The following is a 21,807-nucleotide window of genomic DNA, read 5'->3' on the forward strand; positions in this document are numbered from 1 at the left end:
ATGTTGAAACCATGTAACACTGCGGTTATATTAGCTCATTCTAAGGCTTTGCTTTAGTGCATGGCTGAAGTAGGCATGCTGTGGGGTTGAGAAAGTCAAAATAGTAAGCACAGATCATGCTATGGAAGTCCTCAGTAAATCAATGCTAATTTGTTGTTATTGCTAAAATGTGGAAGTGTTTTTCACACAGAAGCATACACACTCTTCCCAATCTTCTTTCCTCTGGCTTTGCTTTCTTGATTCAGTAAACTTACTTGGAAAGGACTTAGAGATTCCTGGGCCATGCTTAGATGAGACGAAATGGAAGGATATTCAGAACAGTACAGCTAGGTAAGAAAGCCTCTCTTCTAGTACAGTTTCCTCAGATAATGCACGATTGTTAGTTTCTTACCCAGCCGGCCATATGCTTGCATGTGTTGAGTATCTACCTCCACTTAGATAGAGATTGTAGTGTAGTGGGTGAACAATTGTATACAACTGACGAGGCGTCATTGTGATAATAGAGACAATGAGTAAGATATCACCTGACACAGTCATTGATTGACTGAAAGCCTTCTTGGAACTGATGACGAAGGAGGTGAATTTGAGTAGCAAAAGGTTTAAGTTCAAAATATTGAGTCCTTTGACACTTTTGAGACTTGGGAATTAGGAAAATTGGGTGATGATCATTTGCTCGCCATGATTTTACTAAATGTATATCATTTAGAGTCATTTAGCTTTATTGATTACCAAAGCAAATACTTGGAATGTATGCAAGTGCCGGTGAATGGCTTCAAAGCTATCCTGGGTTTTCAACCCCATTTTTTACATACAGAATTCAAGCTGCAGATGTTACATATAGTCCTGCTAAATATATGTTACATATACATATATTACATATAATATATTTAGTTTGCATCAGTAGTTACATTGAATTTGCTCTGATATTTATTCTTTTATAACTCCTACACTACGAAATTGTTCAAATATCTGAATTATGTACATGCATTCTTGAATCCTTCGTGGTGTTCTGTCCATCAGCCACATAGGCATCCAGTAAATAAATACATGCTAAACTAGTACAAGTATCTCATCCAAATACTCGCTTTGACTAGATCGAGTGGAGAAATCCATATTTCTGTACACTTCAAAGCTTTTCCCTTTTATTCCCCTCCATCCACCTGGAACACTGTGCACACAGTGTTATTACTTTGCTGACATCCAGTCTCATCCTACCTCCTAATTCCCCCCAAATGATGAGTATAGATGGATATGCTTCTTGGGTGATGAAGTTAATTTAAGGCAATGCTCTGCAAAGCCCTGCCCCCACCCTCCATACACACACACACACACACACACACACACACACACACACATCTCCTAAGGCTCATATTCTTATTTCCAGGGATTTGTATCAGCAGCTTCCATAAGGCAGCCTTCCAGGAAGCAAACTCCCTTATACATCATTCTGATGGTTACTGTATACTTGCTCCATCTACTCAAACTCTGCACGTTATAACAGAAACTTTACTCATTTTGTGGTTAGTACACACTGCTCCTATAATTGTGTGCTTTAGTAGAATTCTGATGAAAATGATCACGAGTCATCTTTGAAAGTTACTACCACCCCAGAATGTGGTTTTTCGTGCTTTTAACAATGGAGATTTGAGTCTCCTTGCTCTCAAATTGTCAAACAGAAGTCTAAACTTGCTCTGTTACTAGAGCAGGGTTTTAATAAATGGAATTAAGGTGTGCCAGCCACGTCCTGCTGCCAGTCCCATGGACTCACTTCCAGCTGATTGCTGTGTTGACAGATTGCCCAGAGGGAAGCCCTTCTCTAGAAGTTTCCCTCTTTCAAAGAACGGACACCCAAAGTGGGTCCAGCGCTGTGCTTTCTCACTTGGATGTGTAGCCATCTGGCGAATGTGTCCGTAGAGCCAAAGGCCTGGCCCTTTGCTGCATTTAAGACAACTCTAATTGATCTTCTTGAGTTCAGGGTTCCATGAAAGGTACCTGCTGCTATGGTTTCTTGTTTTAATCCTTTTGGCTCTTTCGGGTTCCCTTCACCCATTTGGCAAGTACTGTTCCCCAAAACTCTGTCCTTGATTTTTTTCACATACCTCTTATCTGGCTGCATTTTCCTATTCTATGGTGTATTTATCACGGCACTCAGGAAATAAGAATTATGTATATGATATGTATGACTTATATAACACTATTTATAGGAGAATAAGTAGTTAAAATAAAGTGAGATGAGGGAAAAAATCTTCATCTAAAAATGATTTTGCTAGGTATTTCATATACTCCTAAATGGTAAAAACACTAATATTATTGTTTCCTACCTCTGTATTAACTGATTTCGACTGTTTTCCTATTTTTCTTGAGAAAAACCTACCTCAGTCAAATGTAGTCATGAAAAAGCAGATTTTATCAAACTCTGCCATTACCACATCAAAATGACTCATCATTCAAAGCCCTGCTCTTTACTTCCTTTTACCCAATCTCCGTTTTGTGGAATTTGTGGAAATTCCACAGCAGTGGAATTAATATTATTATTTTTTTAATTCCCAATTTGGCCATTAAGTTGTACTTCCTCAACAGGTAATCTCTTATTCAGGCGCAGTGCCAGATGCAAGGGATAAAAACACAAACAAGAAGGCTCTGTTCTCAAGCTATTGACATCCACTTTGTGTTCATTGGGGCTGGGCAGAAGCAGAAATCAGATGGGGAGGTGAAGTCACAGAGGGTGACCAGCTCAGCTGTAGTGTAGGAGGCTGGGCCAGTACCCAGGGGCTGTAGGAGCACACAACAGCGGCAAACGCCCCAGGTGAATTAGTTCCTGTAAATGATGCTAGAGAAGAGAACAGTAATTATGGGAAGCACAAGCAGTTACAGTCTGTGGAGATTAGCTGAAAAGACAAGCCCCGGGGACGTGAATAAGACTATCTTGGATTTTCAAGTCTCACTCTGTTCCCTCAGATAACTACAGACACACGAGAGACAGACAGCTACAGCTAGAACGTGCCAAACCCTGCTCTGGTGAAAGCCTCAGACTGCAGAGTCAGGAGCTGATAGGCTGTGGTTGTCTCGGTCTTTTGGGGTGGTTTGTTATACAGTAACAGCTAAGGCAAACACCTGGGTTAATTATTCACCCAAGCGCGAGTCCCGTTACCAACCAAGTTTCCATTCGGCTAGAAAACCTGTCTCACAGGATGTGTTCTTACACAGTTCATGCTGCCCAAGGTGTGGGGACAAGAGGCTCTTGCTATTCTCCAGCATTTCTTTCCCCACAGTATCCAAGTATTAGCAAATATTCACTGGCCTGCAATGCTCGGGGACAGGGAGAGTTATTGAGAAGAAAGCCCAGTCCCAAATGGAATCTTTTCCTTTTGGTTTTATTTGAATATAGTTTGTTTCTTTGCAACCAGAATTGCCACAGCCAAATAGAACTCCCTTTAACTGATTAAAGTACTGTATTACTGTCAACAAAGAGGATTTGGGTGTGTGTGTGCAATAATCACTGCCACCACTATCACAACAAAACTCCTTCCACACTGCAGTTTGGTTTGCACGAGTGAACAGCCTCGAGAAACATCTCTAGCTCCATCTGGGTTTGAGAGTAACAAAGGGTATGAAAGTGAGAGCCCAGGGAGGAAGGAGACCTCTCAGATGCACCATTGTTTGCCTTAGGGTGGGAACAAATGGGCTCTGCATTCAAGAGACTACTTCCTCCATGTGAAAGTGATGGTTTTAAAGAACATCAGGTACTGGCGAGAGTGGGTAGATCGCCTTTTACTTCCTATCCTCAGGATATGAGTTGTCCTCAACATAATTTGTATTAATGAAGGGTAAGTTTCTCTCTAGGGGAGTGTCTTTGCTTTGACGAGGTGGCTCCCTAGAGTCTTGTTACACAACAGATTACAGAATCTGCACTTGCTCTGGAAATGTGCAGCAGTTTGTGCTGAGCTGACCCTCCCTAAGCCTGGAGTATTTGACAAACAGAATGAGATATAAAAGGCAAAACAGAGTTCAGCTATTTGTTTCTTTATTAACTAAATGTAACCTAAGTAGACTCCAAATGATGACTCAAAAGCAATGAACCACTTTTGCTTAGCAAAGATTTGATGAAATCGTTGATCATATGATAAGGCTTAACCATTACATCACTGAAAGAAACCGGAGACAAATTTGATAGAGTAGGGTGGTCTTGTCCCCTCCAAAGCCCTAGTATAAAACAACTTTCTTATTTAATTCTATTTATACGCTGAAGTAGTTACATCTCTCTTGGAATAAAACTTTCAATGTGCTCTGAACTTCACTCAGGGAGACTTGGCTTACAGGTCTTTCCCAGAGTCTTTGATAACCTTGGCCATTTCCCTTCCAACACCCATCTACTAACAAATCTTTAATCAACGTCTACATTTGCCGTCGTTCTTCCTACAGCTTGGTGGCCATAAGTGATACCATCGGAGAAGTGATGCTGCTGACCACATACAGAACTCAGTGCAACAAGCTGTGTCTTTGTAGCTTTGATCAGTCCTTGCTGCAGGCCATCCTCATCCTTCACATGCATAAGTCACATCGCCCACTACCTCCTTTCCCTTTATCAGATGACTGCTTCAGACAGAACCCAGCAGGAAAACAGAACCCACAGTTGGCATTTGTCAAAGGATATGGCGTGTAGGAAACTGACTACAGGAAAAAGTTAAAAAAACAAAAAACAAAGCCACCAGACAGAACAGGGAACTTGGAGATAACGCAGCAAAAGTGACTGTAAGAAATGTGTACTCTCTATTAATGCTAGGGAAAGGGAAAGTAAAAAAGAAAAAAAAGACAGTTGGGGGTATTGATGAAGCTTGGTGACAGGGGATCTGCAGAGCTCAGGACCCCTGAGGAGAGATTGTGGCATGGGTACTGTCATATTTTTAAAAGGTCCAATGAGGCTGAAGGAAATTACCCAAGAAGCTGATGAAGAAGTCTGTGGACAGCTGTTTATAGATCTGTAGAGCCATCATGGTAAGAACATGGTATAAACAGTGCTATTCAGAAAGGCAGTAGCACAATGACTGGGGCAATACATTCTTTTATGTGTTAGCCTGCTCTCTTGAAAACAATGAATGTTGAAACAAAGCCTTTTGTCCTTTGACCTAAGCAAGTAGTAGATAGGAGTAAGTTATAGGAGGAAAGTGTCACATGCTGCTCAGCAGCTCAGCTTTTAAAGGGTCACTGTACTGTGCCTGGATATTGTGCTTGAGCAGAGAAAACTGCCCTTCCCCATGTTACTCTACTATGACCATCTCAGAGACAATGTCTGAAATCTAAAAGATCCAAATCTTAGATCAATTAAAGCAACTGTTGACATTCTTAAGATTGTCTGAGGTCTCATTTGCAAGCCTATTGAATGTCAGTTCACCCTTCTGTCTTCCTACCATCTTTTCTCTGGTCCTTCCAGTTGTATCTTACAAGAGAAGTCTCCTACAGTCCCCAATGACTTTCACGCAACCCTCCATTTCTGTTTCCAGAAAATGAGTGCAAGCTAGTGGAAAGGAGCTAATCCTGGGAAGCAGTTTCTGGAATGGAATTTTGTGGCTCAGTCACTCACAGATGCTTTGGCTCTGAGGACACCATTACCGGTGGTAGGTGGAATGATGGTACTCCTTGGCATGCAAAGGAAAACTGATCATGAGAACTTTTACCAGAAATGAACCAACGGAGCATATAGGTGGAAGGGGACACGTCACGTACTAGAACACCTTAGGCATTTCAAGGGTATGAAAGAAATGGTAAGGGTAGGAGCTATGAAATTGGTTGGCTCTTTTGAGCACTCTTAAATTATTAAAGATATAATGGTAGGTGTAGAGATATTGTTCACTAAGTCAAGAGGAATGATAAATGCTAGACTGTCCCCTGTGAGCATTCCAGGAAACCTTTAAATGTCCTGGAGCCAGAGGACAAAACCAAAGAAGAGGCCAAGTTAATCATTCAAGTAGGAAGGGCTTGACAGAAAGTAGAATTACTTTCAGCAGATGTTTTGTATCAAGCAAAGGGAACGAATGGAGACAGCAGGTGACTCTCAGATTTGGGATGGTAAAATCCAAGTGCATACATTTTAGAACCAAGTCCCCAGAAACCTAAAGTTTTATAGAATTGCTCTGTCACTCCCATTAGAAACTGGAGATGTCTTCTTTTATGACCATGCAAAGGTCTGAAATGAGGGAGAGACTTGCAAGGGTTGGGCCTAGATCAAATTGCCTGTTGGGCAACTGGTGTCTGACAACAGGAGCCACATATTTCCAGCCAGACTGGAAGATGCTGGTCTGATAAAGTAAAAGTGTTATTATGCTAAAGAAACTGAAACAAATGTGACAGACACTTTGAAAGAGTATAGTTAGAGTAAGTACTAAGGATGAGGGAGGGATCATGGAAAGTAGAGAACGCAGTTATCTAAGAGAGTACTCAACACTGGCAAGAATTCCTGTAGCCAATGCTTTGTATCCACTCCCTTTCTGCTTACTCACATTCTCTCTAAACCATCTTGCCCTAAAATGTTTATCTTCGTTACTACGGGGCACCGACCAAGAAAGGAGGCCATGAGGGACACTAAGGCGACTCTAATCAATGGACTTACCTTATAAATATTGGGGAAAGCTCTTCATATGGTAACTAAAGATGCACAACTTAAAACAATAGGCTGATTCCTCCTGTCAAGTGAACAAGGATGTAAAAGATTGAGAAAAAGATCCATGAGAATGGTGCGAATTTGGTACTTCATAAATGATTGCTAAGATATCAAAAGGCTATGATAGCTCCTGAGAGTGCATTATCCAAATGTTCCTAGGTCAAGATAACAGAGGCTCCTTCATCTTGTGTTCTCTCTGAAGCCAGTCTGGACTTAAGTAGAATCTGATCTCCTTGATTTCAGTTTCCATTCTAGGAGCCAAAGATCAGCTGCCCTAGCTAACCTATCTTAGCTTTTGTTAAAACTGCTTGGTTTTGTGTAGAACCTTCTCTAGTTAATTGCTTATCTTAGCTGCCTGTTTATGTGGAACCACTCCTCCTCCTGCTGGCTTACTGCTTATCTTAGCTTCTGTTAAAATTGCTTGCTTCAAACTGCTTAAACGGGTCAAGGTTTCTGCCCTTAAAAACTTTGTGTTCTGGACACTCAGGGCAGCATGTAGGTCCCTTACACATTTGGGTATAGATCTGGAAAGCTGGAATAAAGCTTTTAAACTGGCTACACTCAGTGTCTGAGTGGTCATCTCTAGTGGGCTCCCTGTAACAAGACATACATATTTTCATATTTGACCAAATAGCTATTGCAGTCTTCTGCATTGTTTCATTTTTTTGTCTCTTAAAAATTTAAGAAACTACATAATGAATGCCTCTGATTCTCATATATTACAAATATTTGTATAATTTTACATTGTTTCTAAGTTATATTTATCAAGACTGGAACTAAGGTAAGGAGAGGGAAATGCTTTTCATGCAAAACTCAAGGAGTTACTTGGGAAGGAGAGGGGAATTACTGGGCGAGAAGAGAGAGAGAGAGAGAGAGAGAGAGAGAGAGAGAGAGAGAGATGCACCTTCAGTGACAGAGACACACAGAAAGACACAGAGAGACAGACAGAGGTAGAGACATACACACAGAGACAGATAGAGAGAGGCAGAGAGAGAGAGAGAGACAGAGAGACAGAGAGAGGGAGCAAGGGAGAAAAAGAATGATTTTTCTTGTGTCTGTCTGATGGGACTCTGTAGATAATTTCTTGGGAAGAAGAGCCCCCCAAAATATGTCATTGCCTAAACTGAGAAGCAAGATAAGAGTATACACCAAGCACCTGATGATGGAGATCTGATCTGTAATCCTAGTTCCTCAGAAGACAAGAGCAGAAGGGTCACATATTCAAAGTCTATGTGGGCTACAGAAAGAGTTCAAGGCCAGCTTGGGGGAACTTACTGAGATCGGGTATTATGAAGAGGAATAGAAAACCGACTGGCTAGCTGTGATAGAGTGCACTCTTAGTATTCACAGGCCCTTGGTTTAATCCCCAGCATTCCCTCTCAATAAGACAGCTTATGGTAGTTTAAGCAGTAGGAATTTATGGCACAGAGGACCAGAGGAGAAAAGCCCCAGACTCGCAGAGGCGTTTCTCTAATGATCTCACTGTTGAATGTTGATGCATTCATGCATACAGCAAAGCTGTATGGGCCTGAGCACAGAGCTACTGATGGGTGAGAAGGTTAGACAGGGCACAACTCACAGAGGGCAGAAAGTATCTACAATTAGACCAATTGGAATAGAAAAGTCATCATTGAATACCTATTCCTCCCCCACCCCCAGAACAGCCAAATAGCCAATATTTTAGCACATCTAAAATCCAAGCCTTGGAGGAAATCTAGTTTATTTGCAAATTAATTGCCTATTTTATTCAATCTTGGGTTCTGTGTGTGTGTGTGTGTGTGTGTGTGTGTGTGTGTCTGTCTGTGTGTGTGTGTGTGTGTGTGTGATGTACATGTGTGTGTTTGCATGGTTCTGTGTTTGAGCATTAGCATGTGCATGCTACATATGTGAAGGTCAGGAGACAACCTCTAGTGTTGGTACTTGTATTCTTGTTTGAGACCTTGTCTTGTTCTTCATCCATTTGCTATTCTTGATGATGCATGAACTTCTAGGGATTCTCCTGTCTCTACTTTGCATCTTTCTTTTTGTAGAGGAGCAGGGATTATAGGTACCTGTGATGGGTTCTGAGTATATCAAGTTGGTCCTTGTGTTTGGCAGAGGCTTTACATACTAAGCCATGCCCACTGTCCCCAACTTTGACAACCATGGAAGGAACATAATAAAATCCAGATATTCATGACACACGATCACAATGCCCACTATCAAAACCAAAATCACTTGATGATAAAGAAGAATGGAAACGTGACTAATAGCTGGGAAGAAAAAACAGTCTTGAAAATTACCCAACAACTTTAGATGACAGAATAATGGAAGACGATAGGCTTAAAGGACAGGAGGATCATGAGGAAAAACATGGAGGATATAATAAAGACTAAATGGGACTTTAAGAAATCAAAAACATACTATCTGGGTTCATAATCAATGCATGTTCACCTCTGACCATACTGCATAGGAAATATATATAATTTTGAGTCAATAACAAATATCTGAGCTGAAGCACTCAGTAAAATGACTGAGAATAATGAAGGAAGATTTCCACTATGTTCTTGAGAACAGAAACCTCTAGTCTAACTTGTGCACTTGGCGTCTCAGTGGAAAAAAAAAAGATTGCTAATCAAGTATGTAAATAATTGGAGAAGATTCTAGATGAAAATCATAAACCTGTAAGTCAATGGCCCCGAATGATGTCTAAACAAAATAAATAAAAAGGTGAAGCACTCACAATGCCAAGAGCACACCAAGAAGCTGAAGATTGTCCAGTGATCAATGATACTTTTTTATTATTAGATATTTTCTTCATTTACATTTCAAATGCTATCCCAAAGTCCCCTATACCTCCCCCCCCCCCCGGCTCTGCTCCCCAACCCACCCACTCCTGCTTCGAGGCCCTGGCATTTCCCTGTACTGGGGCATATAATCTTCGCAAGACCAAGGGCCTCTCCCCACAATGATGGCCGGCTAGGCCATCCTCTGCTACATATGCAACTAGAGACATACGCTCTGGGGGGTACTGGTTAGTTCATATTGTTGTTCCTCCTATAGGGTTGCAGTCTCCTTTAGCTCCTTGGGTACTTTCTCTAGCTCCACCTTATTGAGAAGGCATGCGTTAGCAGAAAGCCTTTGTTGGATATTGTATAAACCAAAAGACAGCATCCCTACAGTGTAAATGGAGAAATAGAATAATATTCTGAAGATTTATGGAAACTAAATAAACCTTCAGGTAGTTTAGAATTCTAAAACCTAGTAAAATCATATTTTATAAATAAAAAAGGAAATAATTTCTTAGGCAAGCAAAAGAATCTATCATTATTATGTATTTACTAAGAGAAGGGAAGTTTTACAGACTGAAGCAAATAGTAGTAGATGAAAATTTGGATCTACGTGAAGAAAAAAATCACAAATTGTAAATATGAAGGAAGAGAAAGTGAATATTTCCTTTGTTCCTAAATTTCTTTAAAATTGATATGGTAAGACAAAAGAATAAGGTTTATTATTTTAATATGTAGAAAAATTAGAGGATGAATTTTATGCAGCAAATTGAAGGGCAAAACAATAGCATTGTCTTCTCACTCCTTAGGTTTTATGTGAGGGTAGATGTCACAGTCTTGATATAAAATAGAGACACTGGGCAGCCATGGGCCACACACCCAGAGGAAGTGAGCTATATAGTGGATAAGCCAATGATGATGATCATTAAATATACAGCACAGGGGGAATGTTTGAAATGGAAAAGACTCGTTAAACTTCCTGTTGGTGAGGACATAAATGAGCAGAAGTTCTCATATTCTGATGAGAATACAAAATGGAAAGCCCATTTGCAAAATGTAAGACTGCTTGGCTGGCTAGTGTACAATTAGTGGTTCATTATTCCACTAGTAATTACACTCTAGTATAACAATCCAATAAGAATAAAATTTTATTCATATATGTACTGGCTAGTTTTTATGTCAAGTTGACACAGGCTAGAGTCATTTTGGAAGAGGGACCCTCAATTGAGAAAATGTCCCCCCCCCATCACATATTGATGTGGAAGGATCCAGCTCACCATGGTGCCTTCCCTGGGCTGTGTGGTATTGGGTGCTATAAGAAAGCAGCCTGAGGAAGTCATGAAGAGCGAGCCAGCAAGTGGTACCCTCCAAGGCTTCTACATCAGATCCTGCCGCCAGGTTCCTGCCCTGTTTGAGCTCCTGACTCGGCTTCCCGCAGTGATGGGCTGTGATGAAACTGTAAGCTGAAATAGCTCCTTTCCTTTTCAATGTTTTGGGGTAACTCCATGGAGAATACAAAAGTTTGTCTTGCTGGCCTGAGGCTGCCAGGAGAACTTGCCCAAATCCTGCTTTCTGAGCCTAGCCATTCTTTGTCTTTTATGAACAAAAGCAATATTCTGGTTGCTACACTTCAAAAAAAAAAAGATAGCAATAAATGAAAACTACAGAAGCCCCAATGCAAGCTTACTACATTTAGGGGTTGTCCTTGATCCTGGAACTATGAACTAGGTCTTTGATGGATTAGATGTGTGTTTGCATTTTGGCAGGTGTTGGAGCCTATGAGCTAGGTTTGTTTGTTTTTTTTTTTTTGCCATTTTTATTTTATTTTTATTTTTAATTTTTTAAACATTTTTTTAATTAGGTATTTTCTTCTTTTACATTTCCAATGCTATCCCAAAAGTCCCCCTTACCCACCCCCACAATCCCCTACCCACCCACTCCCCCTTTTTGGCCCTGGCGTTCCCCTGTACTGGGGCATATAAGGTTTATGAGCTAGGTTTTAAGGTTAGAATGGTGCCTCCAACATGAAGTCAGTTGTGCCCAGGTCTTGGGGCCTGTTACACCGAGTTGCCTGTGGTTGTGGTGTTTTATCACAGCAACAGAAACTTAACTAAGGCAATAGACAAAGACCAATGTATGACCAAATACATTTTTTACTAACAACCCAATCTGGAAGTGACCCAGATTTTCATGACAAGGTAAATGGATGCACCAACTTTGCGTGTATTAATTTATACATGGAAAAATAAATGAGCTAATGACAAATACAGTAATGCAGGTGTATGACAAACCCATGCCGAGTGAAAGAAGTCAGACTCAAAAGAGTACACGCATGTGAGTCCATTTCTATGAAATTCTAGAATAAAGAAATGAGCTTAATCTCAATGGATCTGTGATGATGTGAGGTTGACTGTAAATTATCACAGAATAACTTTGTATTTAATGCATTTTGTGTCTTGACTATAGAGGTAATTATATGATTGTATCTGTCAAAGTATCTTGGTTATAATTGAGCCATACACTTACAATAACACATTGGATGTGTAAATAATATATCAATAAGTTTGATTAAATTGATTGAACATGAGTAGCCTTTGAAATAAAATTGTCTCACAATTTATCACAAGAGTATGGACAATTGTTTAGAAACTACCAAAATGCGTTTATTGCTATGGTCTCTACATTCTTTGGAAACCACACTTAATTTATAATCATCATGATGTTTAGTGTAATTTTCAACTTGGCAGAATCTGAGACAACCTAGGAGAGAGACCTCTGGGAAAACTGTGGGGAATTATTTAGATGAAGTTAGCCTCTGAGCATAGTTGCTTGATTGGGTTAATTGAAATAGGGATCTAACCTTAAGGGGGCTGGTAATATTCACTGGGCTTAGATCCTGGACTGAATGACAAGTAGGAAGCCTTCGACCATGAAGATTCAACTCTATCTGCTTCCCGACTGCAGAAGCAATATGACACGTTGCCTCACGTTCCTGTCACCAGGGCTTCCCTCCATGATGGACCAAGCCTTCAAACTGCGAGGTAAAGAAAGCTTCCTTTCCTTAAGTTACGGTCCTTTCTTTTTGAGATTATAACGATAATTACATCATTCTTCTTGTCCCTTTCCTCCCTCCAAGTCCTTTGTACTTCTTCTCAAATTCACGGCCTCTTTGTAAAATTAATTGTTGTTACACACACACACACACACACACACACACACACACACACACACACACAGACTTGCCCGCACCTGCACACATTTTATTTGTGCCTATGTACACATACATACACACACATGTTGGTGTTCTTTGGAGAAACAGAACCATAGAGTATAACCTAGCTTCTATAGTTTATCTAATTTCATTAAGGAATTGATCACTAGAACCTTTGTGAGTTCCACATAGGATGGGGAGACTACCAGGGTGTGGGTCCAGGAGAATTAGTTCTCTTTCAGAGGCCATCTGCTGCAGAACCATGAGGAATAGAGGTTGTAGATGCATCGAAGGCCTCTGTGCTAGAGAACTTCCTCCTCTGGAGTGGGTCAGTTTTGTTATTTTTAATTTTGACTGATTGAATGAGGCCACTCATTGGTGGGCAATCTGCCTTCCTCAGATTCCACCAATTTCAATGTCAATCGTATCAGGACATGATCTTATAAAAACTTTCCGAATAACGTTGTTTTAATAAATACCCAGGCACAAGCCAAGGTATACACAAAATTATCATTGAAATATCACTTTTTCCTTTAAATGCTTTTACAGTCACTGTTTTTTTTTTTTTTTTGAAGCTGGGGTATTTGTTAAATATGTAACCACTAGAGTGAAGATGGTTGTTTGTTTATTAATCATTTTCCATTTCATTTATTTTCAATGTGATTTTTACTGAAGTAGAATACACAAAATATCAAATTTATTGGTTTTAAATTTTAAAGTGCATATTTCTTTGAAACCTAGAACACTTACATTCTTATGCAACCATCAGCATTAACCATTTAACACAAGCATTAGCAAAGAAAAGAGATCGAGACGTTAAGTCACGAGGAGAGCAGAGGATGTTTGAACAGCTCCATTCTTTCCCTCTTCATTTTAAAGAAAGGACTCTGGCATTTTTATTCTGCTGCATGTTCAATGACAGAGCCCTCTAAGGACATTCCAAAACAGTAAATCCTAAACTCTGTTTCCAGAAAAAAAATGTTATGATCTTACTTTTTGTCTTTACTTTTGGTTGTTCTAAGCATTGATCTCATGTCCTGTGTGTGATGGGCAAGCTCACCTTCAACAAGCCAAAGGTCCCAGTCCAAGTTCTTATTATCATTATCATTATTTTGCTGAGTCTTCTGATGGAGCCCAGGACTTCATGTATGCTGGCCTGCCACTCTATCATTGGGCTACACCCTCTAGCCCAAGACTCTATTAAAAATACTTATTTACGAGACTCTATTAAAAATACTTATTTACGTGGGCGTGGTGGCGCACGCCTTTAATCCCAGCACTCGGGAGGCAGAGGCAGACAGATTTCTGAGTTTGAGGCCAGCCTGGTCTACAAAGTGAGTTCCAGGACAGCCAAGGCTAAACAGAGAAACCCTGTCTTGAAAAAACAAAAACAAAAACATAAAACAAAACAAAAAAACAAACAAAAAAACAAAACAAAAAATACTTATTTACTTATTCCTTACATAAATGCCTGTGTGAATGTATGCCATGCATGCTGGTGCCTGAAAAACAGAAGATCATTAGACTCCCTTAGCCCCCAAAACTGGTTTACAGATAGTTAATCATTGACCTCACTACTGACACCCAAACTCCAGTCCTCTTAGTAGAGCAGTGAGTGCTTTTTACTGCTAAGCTGTCTCTACAGCCCTGAAACTCCACTTTCAATATGGAAGTCACATGTGAATGACCTATTAATTGTGTTTTAGTTATCTTGTTTTTGTATTATGTATCCTTTCTCTCTTAACTTTCTTTTCATGTGAGTTCACTCACTGATGCTATACAGAGTCCTTCAGTAAAAAGAGAGTGGGGAGTCTGCATTGGGGATGATTTCCTGCTATTTTCTTCTTTCATATAAAAGAATCCTGTTAAAATAATCTTAGCCTTTGGTTTGTTTGTTTGTTTGTTTGTTTGTTTGTTTGTTTGTTTGTTTTGTCTCCAAGGAAATAGAAATGCCTCTACTCTGACCAATGAATTTGTATAAGGTAGCTGGCCCTCTGTCCTTGAGATCTGCCTGTCTCTAGAGAATACACCCTCTTTTGCCCTTTGTCTATTTGATGTAAAGGCCATTTATGTGATTACCAGGCATGCAAATTTCCAGTCTGTCGAATTCTGGAGTTCAGATTTAGAAGCTAATGTCATGGCAAACGGAAGCCATGCTCTCCAGCATGATCTTTAACAGTTGTGAAGTCTCCATGTTGCTTTTCCTCTATATTACCTCTGAATTCTGTTAGTTGGGTTTTGTTATCTATGTCAAGCTCAGAGTTTATGCTTATCTCCTAAAATCCTACATATTACAAAGATCAGTCTCTATGGAGGATTGTGAAACCAAGAACTTCCTAGCTCTGTAGATCTTGGCTGAATACTTGTTGAAGGTGACTATTCCAGAAAACTGGCTTTGAGCCCTGAACATCATTTTCGTAACAGTTGAGGTAGATAATAGTAATAGAACATCATCACCTCCCCTTATGATTCTGATATAAATTTTTGTGCGTACAAAAAAAGCAAAGGTTTTATACCTAAGATTTGATTTTCACAGAATCTGCATGGTTTTCTCTTTTTATACGTTTGGTGGTTGGAATATGCTTGGCCCATGGGAAGTGGCACTATTAGGAGGAATGGTCTTCTTGGAATAGGTGTGGCCTTGTTGGAAGAAGTATGTCACTGTGTAGGCAGGCTTTGAGGTCTCCTAGTGCAAAAACTCAACCCAGTTCAGAAGAGACTCTTCTTCTGGCTGCCTGCAGAAGATGGTCTCCTCCTGGCTGACTTCAGATCAAGATGTAGAACTCTTGGCTTCTCTAGTACCAAGTCTGCCTGCAGGATGCCATGCTTCCCACCATGATGATAATGGACTAAACCTCTGAAAGTGTAAGCCAGCCCCAATTAAATGCTTGTTTTATAAGAGTTGCCTGTCATGGTGTCTCTTCACAGCAATAAGACTCAAACTAAGACAATGTGTTATAACATTGAAGTTACAGGGAAAGTAAAGCTGTATGCTTGGTCCCTTTAGAAGTTATCTGAGGCCTGTTGTGATACACCATTAATTCCAGCATTCAGAAGGCAGACACTAGTGAATGTCTGTGAATTTCAAACCAGCCTGGGCTACATAGTGATACCTTGTCTTGAAAAGTTTACTTTTATCTTCTTATAAAATTATGACCTTTGGGTAAGAAGTATACAAAATTCAATGTAACCCTGTTCAAATGTGTTCTTTTATAGCAGCTGTGAGTGCCTACCCAAGATTATGTCCAACTACATGCTGTCATGATGTTGGGAGAGACTCAGAAGTCTCCATTAATCTCTAAGGAGCAATGGTTGCTGGAAAAGAGGGAGACATTTTCTCCAGTGTAAATTGCCACTGGTAAAATACCCAGACTCCTTCAAGCAACTCTAATGAGGCTCATTGTGTTTTGGACACAAAACTAGACATGAAAGTAGAAGGCTGACTGGTTGTGAAGAGCAAAGGAATCAGCAGAAGTTGTAGGGGGAACAACAAGATAATGGGTGGAGAACTCCATCAAGATTTTATATATATAATATTATATATAATAATATTCATTCTCATTATAAATAATTAATATATACTAATCAACTTGTATTCTTGAATAAAAAACATCAACCTAGTACTTTGCATTTAAGGGTTGTGTCTACCCAAATCATTCATTCAAAATTTGAGTCTAAATAAGCAAGTTTTGGACCAACCATGATGATACCCATGTGTAATTCCCTCAGTCAGAAGGCAGAGGCAGAAGCATGATGCCAACCTAGCCTATAGAGCTAGACCAAAAGTCCAAAATTAATAAACAAATGAGAGAATATGAGCATCCTAAATTTATGTGTAACTATTCCACTACCCATTCTCGTAAATAAATCAAGTAGAATTTAAAATTTTCCATCTGTATTGTTTTATGCATTCAAAGAAAAGCTTGCCAAATCTTATGTGTAGACATCTAGTTTTATTGTCCATCAAGTATTTTTGAGCAATCTACACTCCAATGAAAATGTCCCTAGGTACTAAAAATGAAAATTGGTATTATACAGTCAGCCAACACATATCATTAACATTTGAAAATCAGTGGGTGGCTATTGGTAAGACAGTACAGATTTTAAAATGGGAAAAACAAAGAAACTCATTTTAGTATTGTAAGTAACTGAGATGGATAATACATGCATTGGGAACTATGTTTGTATTACATGTCAAATCCCATTACAAAATATGTCATTAACAGGGAAAGGTTCACAGGGAAAGGGATGTCCACACCCCTGGCTGACAGCCCATTTGTTTCAAGCAACATTCAATATAAAACAGAGACATTTTCCTACCTTTGGAATTCACTAATAAATTTGGCTTCTATTGCCATATACCTCCAGCCAAAAGATTCACATCTAGGCACATTCCCCAGTACAGAGATCCTAAATTGTGTTCTGTATCATCCCATTCCACATTCCCTTGAATTCCCTCTGCATTCCTGCTGGTCTCCTGACCTGCACCACAGATTTTACTTTCTAAAGTTTTAGAAATGGGTGAAAAGCATTTGAGACAAATCAACGGTCCTGTAAGAGTTCTCCCGCAATCCGATTATTCCAGTGGATACAGCATTGTCTTCCAACCCATGTCAGGATTGGAAACATAATCTGTGACATCATCCCGTTTGCCTTGGGGCTTCCAGAGGATTGATTTAGGTGGTCTCCAGTGAGAACCAGAATCTAGTCTTAACAATGTCTGCCTTTCTGTGAGAACAAATCAAGACAACATATGATAAAATTGTCTAAGTTGGCCTGATAGAATTGAACGAGTCCCTGATACAAGCAGCAAGCAACTTAAGTCCTGGAAATAAACTCCTTCCTGAATGGAATAATTTTACTCTCAAAGGTTGTTAACCTCATTTGGTAAGGGTTACAACCTGAGTCCAAGGAACTAGATCTCAGTGAGGAAGTACTTTCTGGTGTTCAGAAAGACACAAATTAGCAGGCAGTTGAATCATGACTTAGCCGTGCCATTCGATAGTTAGCGGAAACGAACAAGGGCTGCACTTTAAATAGCAGCTATGGGAATCTTTCTCCAGTAGAGATGATTGGCAATATTTTGTAAAGCGTTAAAAATCACATCATCTGAATTTAGACTTATCAATCCATTGGGCCATCCACAGCCAGACATGTACCACTTGCCTGCCAAGTGAGCTCAAATCGTCTCTTGGTTAAGGATTAAACAATTTAAAGATATTCTGTGCCTATGGGTAGTTCTTGTTGAATGAGAAGCCACAAGGAAAAGAGAAAGCTTTAAAATACCCTTTCCTTCATGTTATATGGCGTGCAAACAATGGAAGCAATGAATGTGAATGAACAGCTCAGTTCATTCATGCATGGGGAGACAAATGGACAGGAGAACTAGGAAATGAACATTTTCAGACACCCATTTGCCCCAGGGAGATCCTGCTTCTTACTCTCTGTGTCCCCAAGGCCATGACTCTCACCTGACCATGACATGGTATTGTGGTCTTGCTGCCCACTAAGGCATTGTCCCAGTTTTCTGGTTCAACACAGAAAAAAAGTTTGTCTTTTCCCTGATACGATTGGACCTAAGGAAGCTGGTATCCTTTCCATCTACTAAAGGTGGACTTATATGCACATCAGGAATCTGAAAGTCAATCTAAAGTCCTTTGTGTTAAGTTCCAGAAGTTAGACAAAACTCTCAAGAGACCAAAGTTTTCAGAAACATCAGCTTCTGTCCTAAGAATTTGTCTAATTTTTTTTTTGTCAACTAACACCAAGTTCTTCTAAATTCATTTTTCTTCTTATTTAGTGACCTGTTCAGTTGAAATAGAAATGTTCGTTGTTTGTTTCTTTGTTTTCTTCCTAATAACAGTATGACTTTATGAATGTTGTGTAGCATTGATCTTTCTAAATGCTATCTTTCTTGTTTGTTCTACACAACTTTTAAATTGGACTCAGTGTCTTATGTAATTATTATTCCTCTCTGAAAGGTATCAAAGAATGCTGCAGAACCTTGTTAAGAACGTAGAGGAAGCATGTGGATTTTTGTACTGCAGTTTTCAAAATAGAAACCAACCAGGCACCTGTACATTCTACGGCAATAACGACCAGTTCTACCTTAGCTTTATCCCCATAAATCATTTTTAAAAAGTTTTTTTTTTTAAAAAAGCATTTTTTAGCAGAAGATGGCCTAGTCAGACATCATTGGGAAGAGAGGCCCCTTGGTCTTGCAAACTTTATATGCCCTGGTACAGGGGAAACACTAAGGCCAAGAAGTGGGAGTGGGTGGGTAGGGGAACAGGGGTGTGTGTGTGGGAGGGTATAGGGGACTTTCAGGATAGCATTTGAAATGTAAATGAAGTAAATACCTAATAAAAAATTGGAGGAAAAAAAAAGTTGGGTTTGGTGGTATGGACTTTTAATGCCTGCACTACGCAAGCAGAGACTGATGAGTGTCTGAGACATGCTGGCTGGCCAGATAGTCTAACCTACTTGGTGAGCTTTGAGTCAATAAGAGACTCTAAACAACAACAACAACAACAAAAAAACCATACATACACACACACACAGACACACACACACACCCCTAAACACCAAGGTGATGGTACCTAAAGAATTACATTCAAGATTGACTTCTGGCATCCATATACACATATTTTACTCCCTCCCCCAACACACACACACACACACACACACACACACACACACACACACACACGCACGCACGCACGCAGGCACATGCACATGCATGTGAAAGAACATGCACACACAATTTTTCAGAAATAAATAAATCTTTAGTTTCACCTGGCCCATGAGCTACATACCCAGTAGCCCATGTGATGAGTGACTTCCATGTGGTAAGTATAGGAACAAGACATTTGCATCATGACAGAGAAGCCTACGGAGAAATTTTTGCTCTTTTATGAGAAGAAACAAACCATGATTTTAAATGTATTTTAGATGTATTTTATGATTTTGAAATGATATGACACCCAATTGTCAAAATTCTAGGCAATAAGAAATACTGTATAATCATATGTTTTACTCTGCAATGTTCATCTTATTTCACACTTCAGGAAAAAAATTGTCTTTACAAGATTGTGCCATCATTCCCCAAATTTGGTGAGGTGCTCAGATAGAATTGAAGCTGACATCCCAGACCACTGAATGTGTGGACACTGCAGGGACCAGACAAAACCTGGATAAGCGTTACATGTGACGAGAGCCTCAGATAGCGCTCTGGAGAGCCCATCGATGCACCTTGTGACCTGCACACTGAAGTGCAAGCCTGTCTATTTTGCTTTCTTTGTAAATTGTGCTTGAAAGTGAGGGCTGCTTGTTTCAGTACCAGCAGCAGATTTGTAGTGACTAAAGCGTGTATCCAGTTACTATGTATGACAACTTGGAAATGTAGAGACAACTTCACATTTTTAACTGTGAGTACAGACACTCAAGCATTGGCATTAATTAACTTGTATGATCAAAATGAATGTAGCAAATGCCCTACGACAAGTCACATTCTCTTATCTTTTTTTTTTTTCAGTTGGGATGTCATGCTTGAACATAATACTCAGCAACTGAAGAAATGGCAAGAAATCTATAGAAAAAGATGCCTAAATACCAATTAGCAAGTACATATGTAGAGTTTTCCCTGTAGAGATCTACTACTAATTCCTATGTGAACTTTACTCTTTGCAAAAGAATAAATCCTAATGCTCCAAGAGCTGATGGATCTGTCTTTCCTGATTCTAATGCTGAGGGTTCAAAGTCTCTCACTCATCCCTTATTAGAGCAGAGACATTTGAAGTCAGGTACCAAAATGAATATTTGTCTTCATCTATTTCTGTTCCTTGAGGTTAAAGCCTCACCTATTATCTGCCTCCACTATTTGTGGATGAAGATTCAGGATTAGTTTATTTAGTTCTTATTTCATTTACATTTTATGTAAATGCTACTATATCAGAGAAACCCCAGAGACTGTCTTCATCTTGACAAAGATAACAGATACCAATGACACTTTTGAAGATGGTAGAAGATTAAAAATGTAATGGATGCAGGGATGGTACTCTTCATTACATCCCCAATTAAAGTACCAGTCTGGTTCCTGCAAAAACTGATGGTGCCTGACAGGATGACAGTCGGCTAATGAAAACTTAACTAGTCACAGCTGCTGTGCCAAATGTAGCCTCTTTATTAGAGCAGAATATCACTCTCCTGAGTTGGTATGATGCTACTGAACTGACAAATACATTCTTTTCAATAGCCACCAGACACGACTATCATCAGAAGTTCACACTTGCACAGGGTGGGCAATAGTAGCCATTGGACAGCTAGCCCTGATCTGTGAGCATTATTTCTGTATTATAATGTTGTTAATTAGATACAGTGATAAACACAGGCAATCAATGCTTATCTTCACAAGATACTTATGTTTCAGATGAAACAAGACAAATTACAAAGAGATTCAGGATCCTGCTACAGTTATGATTTTTTAAAAGTAGATCTCAGCTTTGGAGGGCATGCTATAACATCTTCACCCAACTTTACTTCTCCTAATGTTAAAAGGAAATGCACTCATTCATATATCTTTGTACTTGGGAGTACTGCTGTGATCTATTTACTTGATAATTTGGAAGAATGCAGGTGTGAAATTGATCTATGAACAGAAGGATGTTGTAGCAGGCTTGGGCTGTGTAGCAAGCATCACCACCATTTGGGCTATGGCGCCTGCAGAGCCAATGGTGTTGGAGATTCTAGAAAACAATACTATGTGGATTCTTTCTGCAAAGTTACAATAAAAGAATTGAAGCAAAGAGTCCTGGAATAAGACCATGCTACCTTCTACAGAACATCAGATACTATTTTACAATGCAGGCACACTCTATTAGGCCCTGTTAGAATTTGAGCATCTATTTGCTTAAAATTAAGTAACCATTCGGTCATATCTTCCCTTTCTGAGCTGGATGCCACCACAATGAGTAGTAAGTTTGGGCCTAGTACCAAATTGATTACAAAGTGGAAATAGAAGATCCAACACGGGCCTAGAGCAAACGTCAGATGAGTACCATGTATTCTTAGTTCGCATGCCAATATTTTAGTGCCCCTCCCTTGGATCTCAGATAAGGGATCTGGGAGTTTCTTGCCACTAACAATGGAGCAGACAAAAGCCTGATCTTGAT

At 39.7% G+C, this 21,807-nt stretch overlaps 1 long non-coding RNA gene across 1 annotated transcript in view; it reads left to right on the plus strand.

Moving 5' to 3' along the window:
* 4930544M13Rik (RIKEN cDNA 4930544M13 gene) overlaps nucleotides 1-20,347 on the plus strand; it is a 90,595-nt gene extending 70,248 nt beyond the window's left edge. Inside the window, exons 4-7 of the long non-coding RNA NR_045976.1 lie at nucleotides 5,502-5,615; nucleotides 12,320-12,467; nucleotides 19,705-20,064; nucleotides 20,172-20,347. This is a non-coding gene — a long non-coding RNA (RIKEN cDNA 4930544M13 gene). The remainder of the gene's footprint in view (nucleotides 1-5,501; nucleotides 5,616-12,319; nucleotides 12,468-19,704; nucleotides 20,065-20,171) is intronic.
* The last annotated feature ends 1,460 nt before the right edge of the window (nucleotides 20,348-21,807 follow it).

This window comes from Mus musculus, chromosome 13 (genome assembly GCF_000001635.26).
Source record: "Mus musculus strain C57BL/6J chromosome 13, GRCm38.p6 C57BL/6J".
Lineage (NCBI taxonomy): Eukaryota > Metazoa > Chordata > Mammalia > Rodentia > Muridae > Mus > Mus musculus.